At 39.3% G+C, this 10,747-nt stretch overlaps 1 protein-coding gene across 1 annotated transcript in view; it reads left to right on the forward strand.

Annotated features, from left to right (window-relative positions):
- ITPR1 (inositol 1,4,5-trisphosphate receptor type 1) overlaps positions 1 to 10,747 on the forward strand; it is a 2,510,606-nt gene that overhangs the window by 428,346 nt on the left and 2,071,513 nt on the right. The window lies entirely within an intron of this gene.

Consider the following 10,747-nt stretch of genomic DNA (forward strand, 5'->3'; position numbering starts at 1 on the left):
ATGTATCTTAGTATGCAAATTAAGGCATTAAGTTTCCAACCTTTTCTCTTGAAATATTGCTAAAAGCTTGTGTGAGCTATTACATTTTAGTAAAGTTAAACAAGGAATGGATTTCTTACCTTTACTATTGATCTAAAAAATCTGTAGTACTTTTAAAAATCAAAGGTTGTTTAACTGAATGGCACACGAATGCAGTATTGGCAATAGGCTCAAACTGGTAGTGAAACTCATTACTGTATTCTTAGACAAATATTTCTGATGTCTTATTTATAATCTACCTAGAAAGAGCAGTAAATTTCTGTAATTCAACATATTTACTGCTTAAGTAGCCCTAACTGTATAGGTTATAGCCTGCTCAGCAGAGGTGTAGGTGGCTCAACTAGCAGACTCTGCTGGTCTTGCAAAGTACTGTGACCCTCTTCTTTTCAAGTGAAGAGCAAAAATCTGATCTTCCTGGTGCACCAGCAAAGGGGCCAGATGCATGACATGTCCCCTCCCTCCTGCCCTAGTTCAAATGAAGAGCAAAAAACAAAGTACATGATCAGGTACCTGGAGCTCCTGAAATGCAGTAGCCAGTTGGGTCCTGTACCCTGCCCCTCCTATCGCACACTTTACTAAATAAAACATTAAATGCATTTCTTGTAAACTGTTGTAAATTTAGACCGCACACAGTGCTACAACTCAAGTTTCAGTGCAATTGCATTACCAGCTTTTAAAAGCCAGTGTGCATTAGTGATTGGGGTAGGCCCCTGATGTCTCAAACACTTTGCACCTGTGGAAGTTGTCCTTTTTGCCCAGCCCTAGCTATGTTAATGCTACTAAGGATATATCAGGCAGTCACCTTTCAAAGCTTCATGGCACCTGTCACATACCCAGACTTGTCAGTTTGAGCCATTAAGAGCTTTATTGCTCACCAAAGTGTGTACTATTCCTTCATGGGGCAAATAAATTCACACTGGGGGAACAAACTTCCATTTAAAAAACATTTACCCCTTTCCTGTTCAGGAAAGTTACTTTAGAGCTAGAACTGTGCTCTAATAGACTGATATGAGACTCTGTTTTCCTTTTGTTGTACTTTAAAATGAGCGTGCACTTTCCTGTCTGCTTTAAATGTTGCTTAATTGAAAATCTTTTTTTCTGTGGAGAAACTTTTTTAATTTTGGGGGCTGGCAAAGTATTTTAAAGTGCTTTTTATCCTATTTGTGTGAAGTGACTTAAGACTTAAGTTGTCTTTTCCTGATTCTTTTCTTGGGAATGAGGCACCATTTTCTGCTTTATCAGTGAAACCAGACTACTGGTCCCCAGGTCTGTTCTAGCTACAAAAAAAGTTAAGGAAACTGCGTTTGACACCACATCAGGCTAGTATTTGCCTCCATCACAGGTTGGTGACTTTGCTGTGGCCATTAGTTCCTCAGGCTATTTGTCTTTTTCCCTGGGTCCCTCTGGTGTAGCATGTATAACCCTATGGACAAGTGGTTAGCCCCATCTTCACTGCCTGTTCAGGTCTCTTCAGTGGGCAAGGAAGAGTGCTTGCCAGTCCTGGTAGAGGACTCAGAAGTCTTCCTTGTTTTGCCAGATTTGCACCATCCTTGAATCTGTTGCAGCCATAAACTATTGGTCCTCTTTTTCCTGTCAAAAAGAAACTCAACATATATCTACTTAAATTTTTTTTTAGTTCATTGGTTTTGATTTGTGGTTTAATTTTGGCGTCCTTGAAAGGTAGTTTTTGGTAAGAGACCTTGTTTCCTGAAGATTCAAGACCCTGAGTCCAGACAGGAAGATGAAGGGACAGATACTGGGTTTCTTTTCAGACTTCTGATACAGGACTAAGAGGAGAGCTCAGTTTGATCCTCTCGGGGGGGGGGGGGTTCTTTCTTTCTGAGACTATTTCCAGAATGTGCCGGTCTTTACAGTGGGGATAACACTGGTTTCTCCATTCCTCAGAAAATACTATGATTTGTTAGAGATGGAAGTTCCGGAATCATCACCCATCCTCCAGCTCTGTTTGAAGAGGTCACTGCCTGCAATTTTTCTGATATTCAACAAGCTGCGCATAAAAAGGCAGAATGTATGAAGTTACTCGGTCTTAAGTTTGCCTCCAGTCTTCCCAAACCTGACCCCAACAGTTATAGCTTTAGTTAATCGTACTGCCACTTAGCAGTTAATTTCAATCCTACTTTCTGATAAGGATAGGAAGTGTTAAGTATGTGAAAGCATATGCTTGTGCAACTTTGGTTTTCAGAATTTAAATTGTCAGGCTCATATAATTTATTCTGATTAATTTGAAAGCAACAGTAGTTCTCATTTTTGGAAATGGACGGGGCAATTACCATAAGCTTCTTAACTTGCTGGATGATTTCACAAGAACAGGGGTGTTGTATACACCCCCAATCCCTATAAATTTCAAATGACTGCTTGGATGATGGGGTCTTTAGGCACACGTTTACTGAGGATATGCAGCAGGTACTAATGAAACAAGAAAGCCTGCGACTAGAAAATCATTAGGAAATGGAAAAGGTTTTCTAGTTGGTGCCATCAACCTAACAAGCACCCATTCAATACTAGCTGTTCTCTGGCTTTCGAGTATTTGCAAGTTACTATCCTGCATCCTTCCTTACTACTTCCAGGTTGATTTCCATCATTTCAGCATGGTTGCCCATGGATATTCCTTTTTCAGTGCAATTTCATGCTATAATGCATTTGAAAGCAGTAACAGGCCTCCAAGAAACTGGTGATCCTCCTTGGGATCATAGTTAGAGAAGCTAACATGCTCCATTTGAGTATGCTAACCTGGCTGGCTTGAAGTTCTTAAGTTTTCCTGCAAGAAGGGTATCAGAGTTGCATGCTCTTATTGTAAGTAATCCTGATTTCATTTTCCAGACGTATTCTCTTTGAGAACTAATCTTTTTATGCCTGCTGAACTGGTATCCAAGTTTACCTTAAGCCAGACTACCCAGTTCACAATTTTCTTTCTGTACCTAAAAATGAGAGGAAGAGGATACTCCACATCTTTGATGTCCACAGACAACTCATACTATCTTGACAGAACTAAGTCTCCCAGATAATTTCACTTATTGTGAAGGAAGGAATGGCCAACCTGTGTCAAAACAATCCTTCAAATGGCTGTCTAAGGCTATTGCCTTTTAATTTTATTCACTACAAGTTTGTTCCAGGCATGGCCTACTCTACTAGGGCCTTGGCTTCATCTATGGTGGCTTGGGAAGGGTTATATTAAAATTAGCAACTTGGTCCTCTGTACTTTCACAAAGCACATTAAGCTAGATTCCTTTTCTAGGTCTAGATCAGGCTTTTCTAGGACCATTTTCCAGAGGCTCCTGGACCCTTATCCTTCCACCTCCTAAATGTAAGCTAGGGTAATTTATCCTTATAGTGAAGGCTACTGCAGGTAGTGATCAATATGATGAATGTAGTGTAGACGTGTACCTGAACTTGCTATAACAGATGTTCATATGATCACTGCTACAATAGCCATTCCTTCCCCCTTGTTTTTGATTGTCAGGATGTGGGGATTTACTCGTAACATTGCCATTTCAGGGCTCAGCCTCACCCTCTTGGATGAAAGCTCTAAAGCGCTTGTTGCCCCAAGCCTGTCTAGTTAGCTCAGCTCAAACTAACTAGTGGTTTGGGCATGTGGAATGTGTTGAGGTTCTGTAAGCTTGCTGGCTGTTAACCTTAGCAGTATGTAATCTATATAGGTAAAGCTAATGCAGCAGTGATGAAACTACTGTCTGTAGTTTCCTTACACAGCTATGCTTGAGTATTAAGTTGTCAGCAGCTCTTGTCAAAACTGACAATGAAACCAACTTTGCACAAAATTCTGTATAATTGAAGCTGGATCACATTTGCAGTCTTTGGAACAGTTAGGCCATCAGTTCTGATAAATAGGGGTTTAGGGTTACAGTTCCCCATGTCAGGGGGTACATGGAGGGGTAAATCCCTCTGCAAAAGTGTTTTAATGGCATCATTGAGAGTTATGACACTTGCATTTGCTCTGTTCTAAGTTAGGGAACTCTCACTTATGGGACTTGATTTTGGGTGCCACTCGTAAAGAACCAGAATTTGATCCTATTAAAAGTATATATAAATTAGTGGACCTCAAAGTTGCTTCATTCCTGACATCACTAAAGTCACTAAAATCTACTCTTATCCATCCATTCCATAAAGTTCTAGCTCTGCCACTAGATAGGTTGAAAAGAAGGTGCTGCATACTGTGAGCGGGCCATTTCAGGGACAGATGGGTTTGGCTAGATATGCTTGTAGGTATTTGTAGCTTTCTTTCAGGGTCAGTAATGGATAGCTTTTGATAGGTCTAGGCTAGTACACAGTGTACAGCCATGGTTAAATTGCACAGATTTTGTACAACTTGGTGTTTTTGTACGATTAGAAGGAATATGTGGTTACTACAACATGCTAATAAGGGAGCAGCTCCTAAAACAAGTGAAGACTTGCTGCCAAGTGCCAAAAGTCCATACAGGAAAAGCATCACAACATTGTTTCTTACATGATTCTTGATATCATGGAGTGAGGGTGGTAGCCTACAATGGGATTCGTGACTACTGAGATGAATGCTCTGACATTGGCTTCATTTTCATGATATTCAGTACACACACACTGAGACTATTGAAAGCAGTTATTACACCAGATATAACCTTTTGAAGCTGGGAGACCCATCAAAATGAACAAGTAACCTAATGCGAGTATTCCTAGTACCCAAATTAAATTAAAAAATTCTGACTACATACATTCCCATCTTGTAATAAATGCATTTAATATCCTCTTTTGAACATTGTCACATTTAGCCTCTAAACATTGTTAAACCTAGGCTTCCTCTAATCACCATGTGATACCATTTAATATTACTGTATACATTTTCACCAAAAAATTAGTCAGTATTTTTTATGTAGACTTTACCGAACAAGGACTAAACTATAACTGTGTTCATCTCAATTTATAACTGCTTATAGTTGTTAACCATGTTCACCATTTAAAGGTTAATATACCCAGCTCAACAATCAACTTATGATTTTCTAAGGCTCACTTCCACAAATGTTCAAAGCTTAGGATATTTCCACCCAGACATCATCTCTCCATCAGTAACTTTGCATTCAAATTCAGCTGCCCTATTCTCAAACATTTAACCTGTCTATTTGTTTCAAACTCAAGAATGTCAGCAATTTGCCATCTCAGAACACCCTTAATAGCATGGAAGGATCATAAATTTCAACTTACTTCATTTGTTACTATACCTAAAAACTGTAGACTATTCCTAAGCATTACTTCAGAATAATCACACTACAAATAGCTGAATGTGTTGCCACTTTTCCTTTCCACAGCAAGTCAGGTGTTTATCAGTACTGAAGACCACAGTAGTTAAACACTACTGGAATTTTTTGTTTAGATCAATGGACCTAAAAAAAATTTATTGTCTAGGTCTTTAGGCATTTCATTTCGTAAAGGTAGGAATTTAAAAGATATTTTGGTACATAATAAATTTAAATATCCCACTGAGACATTGCAATATAGGACCATGCAGAGACTAGGAACTTCACCCTGCGGTCATTGCAATGTATGTCATTATATTGTTCCAACTTTTAAGTATATAAATGAATATGTATTTGAGATTAAAAATATATATAGCTGTAATGCTGGAGGTATTTATGCATTGAAATGTCCGTGTAACCTTGTATATATAGGAGAAAGTAAAAGCAAGTTTAAAACTAGACTGCAGGAGCATGTCAGGAATATTATAAATAATAAAGAAGATAGCCCTGTTGCTAAACATTTTATGCTAGCTCACAATTCTAATCCAAATGGGTTACAAGCCACTATCTTAGAACATATTATGAAGGGTGTATTTTCTGATTTGTATAAAAAGTTGTATAAATAAAGTATTTTCATTTTGAAATATGACACTTTATTTCCTCAGGGTCTGAATGTGGAATGTAACTGGAGGCTTCTTATCTGATGAGAAAGTAGTGTTAAGTATTTTTTAATGTTTGATTAATTGGTTTAGGCTGCTTGTTTAATTGTTAGATGTATTAGGGTATATAAACTGTGTAAGTTATGTGATGTTTTATACTCTAAGGCAGTTGCCGAAGCGCTAGAGGTGCAATAAACTGGTGTTAAGTGGATTCTTCGTCTGTAGTCTTCAGTTTTATCTTTTCTTTTTGGTTCGTGCATTGTTTTATCAATACTGGTCTGGTCTTCTCATATTTGAGATCCAAATCTGGCAGACATTTTACCTCTCAATCTGAGCAGTTTGTGAATCCACTTTATCAACTTGCTTTTCAGATGCGCCGAAGATATTTTCCTTCCCTACCAGCTTTAAATCCTCAATTTGTGCGCCTTGTCCTACCATAGCTCAAATTATGGTCAGTTTTACTGACTCATCTTTTTGTCTTAAATTTCACAAGTTTGCTTCTTGAAAAGCTATGCTGACTATTCACACACAAAACTAATTTCTCCTGTACCACAGTAGCTATGTTACTCCTACAAATGAAAATGTCATAGTGCTATCTGAATAGCCTGTAGATTTGCAAGCTCGCCTACATTCAGGCACAGCTTTTTATTGCTAGTGTAAGCAGAATCTCTGTCACCCTTTTGCAACTCCTGATGAATTTCACTGCAATACTCAGATTTTCAAATGTGTTGGCTGGATAAACCCACTGTACACAAGTCTCCCTTTTCAGGGGTGGTCCAGGAGCACAGTTTGATAAGTGACCTGCTATTTTGACATTGTATGCTATTTTGTAAGATCTGAGGTTGGTTCAGGATTAGGTAATACCAGTTGGATAATTTTAGACTGGAATGAGGTTGGCCCACTGATAAGAATAACAGCATCCACTACTTGATTACTAGACTGTGCTTCAAAACACAAGAAAGAGTGGTAGATTTAAAAAAAAAAAAAAAAAAAAAAAAACCTTGTATCTACTTCATGAAAAAAGTGTTCCACTTTGAAGAGAAGTATTTAGTTTACTTTAATGACACTTGGCTGTGCTTTTGGCTTTCCTTATGTCTCAATGCTTACAGCTTCTCTTTTGTATATGCTACCTGTTGGCATTTGGTAGTGGTAGAATAACAGCTTCTTAAATGAGAGAATGTGAAAACAAAGGATAGTTTAGTAGTCATGTACTCTGCAATGCTGGATGTACTACATGCTTCTGGTCTTTCCTCAAAGTTCTAGGTACTCTTGAAGTCACATAAAGGTTAAATCTATTTTAACATTGTTAAATGTCAGGTTGCAACTTGAATTGACATTCTTAAAAAATAAGTTCCTGTTAGCATGTTTTCATTCATGCCAACATTAATTTGCTCAGTTTCTGCATTCCCTAAAACATCTCTTCCTGAACATTATCCTGCATGTTTGTTTGTGTCTTTCGGCTTTTCCCAGTTAGGGGTTGCCACAGTGGAACTCTGGTCCGCTAATGATTGGCAGTTGATTTTTCCGTACTGGCTTGCCAGGCCTGATGGCACAACCTTCAATGAAGGTACACCCATTCACGCATGTCTCCACGCCGAAGACGCTCTAGCTGAGAATCGAACCAGACAGCGTCTTACTGTGAGGCGACAATGTATTCCCAAAATTTCTTTGAGTTTTCCCCTTTTTCTAAACATTCCATGATCTGTTTGTCATTTACAGTATTCAAAACTTCTTTTATGGTTGGCTTGCATAACAAGTCTTTTTTTTTTTGTAAATAGCTATAGGTTCATAGATAAGTACTAAACTAACTGCCCTTGCGAGCCATTTTAAGTCTAGCCAATTATCCCTTGGGAGACTCAAACCCTGCACCTTGTGTTTGTAAGGCAAACACCTTAACCATTACGCCATCCTCCCGATCCCCATAGTAAACTTGGCAAGGTCTTAAAGGAAAAGAAAACACCCTAGAACTAAAAATAAAACGTTTTTCACCCTGTTTCCTGGCCTATTTTAACGCCTCAAAATCACTCCAAGTGCTTTATTTGCAATGTTAGCCTGTTTTTCCACAACATGGCTACAAATGGGGCTTGATGTATCAACGTGATCTTAAACTCCTTCAAGCCTTTCTCTTTCCCATAATACTTTGTGCGACTCATGCCAGACATAAGGAAGTAAATTTGAATTACCATGCCATTAACATATAATGGGATTTGGGAGGGTCACTGTTTTTACCTTCTGTAAAAGGACCACTTCTTTTGTCTAATCACCTTAATTTATGTTTGGCTCAGACGTTGATTTACATTATACTTGGAAGTTATCCAGCTACAGCCTGAAAAGTAAATTTCAGGTCTTTGAGTGTTTTCTTTTGTAGTTCAAGAGAAATTGAGTTCCCCTCCCCTCACACTACTGCAGAGGTATTAAAACTGTCACTGCACTGAGACCCTTGCAGAATCAATTCCTCAAGCTACAACTACAGTCATTCCATTTGCACATAAGCATTACCCCATCCCAACTGCCTACCCAGAGAATCTGCTTCAAGCCTACAACGTTTAATGAAAATAAAATACCGTGGTTAAATTACTGTTTCTTTCACATCACATAGCCAAGAACTTAAATGTGATTTTACTTCAGTTCACCCATGCACACTTCACTCATGCAAAAGTAGAGTTTTTCAACAACAAAACATTGATAAGCCATCCAAATTTATCTTGACTAACCCTGAAAAAAATATTAGGTTAAAGTCGTCCACAAATGGCTCTCCAGAACACACTGCTTCCTGCCAGGAGTTTTTATTAAAGTCAACAGCCCCCAAAAGACATTGATCACTGGCATCTTGTTGACCCTCCCAGAGTATTACGTTAAAGAAAATAACAGTCCCCAAAAAACATTGCCTCCAGTGTTCAAAACTCTGCGCATACTGTTTTATGCTTTACTTCTACAGTGATTACAGGTATTTGGATTTCATTTCCAACTTATTTCAAATTGTATAGCATAAACACGGATAGTTACTAAACAAAGCAAAGCAGTCTTACAGTGAGAACAGACTTGGCATTAAAACGTTTCTGCCTTTGAAACTCATTCATTGAAACAGCACTGAAACCCACATTCAAAGAAAATGCATTTGACCAGTGACTGATTGTTTACCTATGGGCCGTTTTCTAATGATAGGCCCCTTGCACACATTTAGGACCATGCAAAAGTTATTTGATTCACCTTCCTGACTTATACAATTTAAAAAATATATGAATTAAATTATATTTCTTCTATAATACAGCAGCAGTTGTCACCAGGCTGAACAAGGAGAAAATTACAGTGAGAGCCGCCTGTTGGGTGCCAGGCTCCGCCACATAACTCATGCACTCAAGTCACTCCACAACAAGTACAAATATGACTGTCATTGTCCATGTTGGAATGAATGACTTGAGACGTACCTCCCTGGACTACATGAAAAGACATGGAAGAGCGTTCTGATCATGTGGCCCAGGCAGGTGTGACCCTAACCCTGAGTAGCATCCTGCCTTTGCCCAGAATGATACCACAATATAAGGACAAAATGATTGACTTCAGCAATTGGCTAAGCTTCTGGTGTCATTCAAAGGGGGATCCAGTATCTGTCTGCCTGGGACGACATGATCAACAGACCACGATGCTTTAGCAGAGACGGACTGCACCTGTCACCTCTGGGATTCCGGTTACTGGCTAAGGCTTTTGCCACCCCATAGTGCCTTTTTTAGGTAAAGTTCAAAGGACAAAACCACCACCATAACAGGTACAAGCATGCAAAATCTGAAGGTAATGCTACACAATGCTAGAAGTCTAAACCTCAAAATGCACTCTCTCGAGGCACTCCAAAAAAAAATGGAGAACATCCATATCTGTGCAGTAACTGAGACCTGGTTCAAGGTGTCAGAGAGCACCCCTGCAATCCCAGGCTACAACTCTTGACACACTTTTCGGCTACCAAACCAGGATCGAAACGCTAAAGGTGGAGGAGTGTCCATATTCACCAAGGTTAGTTGCCCAACACAATGCGTCTGAAATTCTCCAGGTGCAACTAACACTAGGTAAGACTGTAATGCAAATTACAGCTTGCTACAGATCCCCCACCATGCCCCAAGATTCTCACTACATCTCTCCAAACAAACTGGCAAATATTAGTATACAACCAAACACCCTAATACTGGGTTATTTCAACTACCCTGACATTAACTGGGAAAACTACTTATTCCCCAACACCTTTGCCCAACGGTTCTTGGAATTCATAAATTCCAGTGCCCTGGATAAAGTAATCCATAGTCCCACCAGGGGCTCCAATATCCTAGACCTGGTCATTACCAACATGGGAAATCAATGCTCCACACCTATGGTCACCCCCTCATTGGTCAGGTCAGACCATAAGCTAATCACCCTTAACATCCACATCCCATCCCTACCCCCTAGTAAGGAAACCTCCATAAAAAATTTCTCCAAGGCCAACTTCATGCTACTGACACCCATGCAGATGGGAAGTTCAACTGCGGAGTCCTACACTAAGGCACTGTACGAGCACATCCACTCATGCATGAATCGTGCCATCCCAAATAGAACCAAGATGCTCTCCTCCAAAAAAAGCAAGCCAATCTGGTGGTCCCCTGCCACAAACATTACAACAAAAGGATAAAAAAGCTGTTGCAGAAAAGAGGAACATTGCAGGATGCAAAAAACTCCCTTACCAGCCTCAGTAAGAAGCTGAGATCCCTCATAAAATCCTCCAAAGCTAGTTATGAAAATAAAATTGCCAAACATTCCAAAGACAACCACAAGGCATTC

The sequence above is a fragment of the Protopterus annectens genome, chromosome 7.part0, assembly GCF_019279795.1.
Source record: "Protopterus annectens isolate FY-2018-M chromosome 7.part0, PAN1.0, whole genome shotgun sequence".
Classification (NCBI taxonomy): domain Eukaryota; kingdom Metazoa; phylum Chordata; order Ceratodontiformes; family Protopteridae; genus Protopterus; species Protopterus annectens.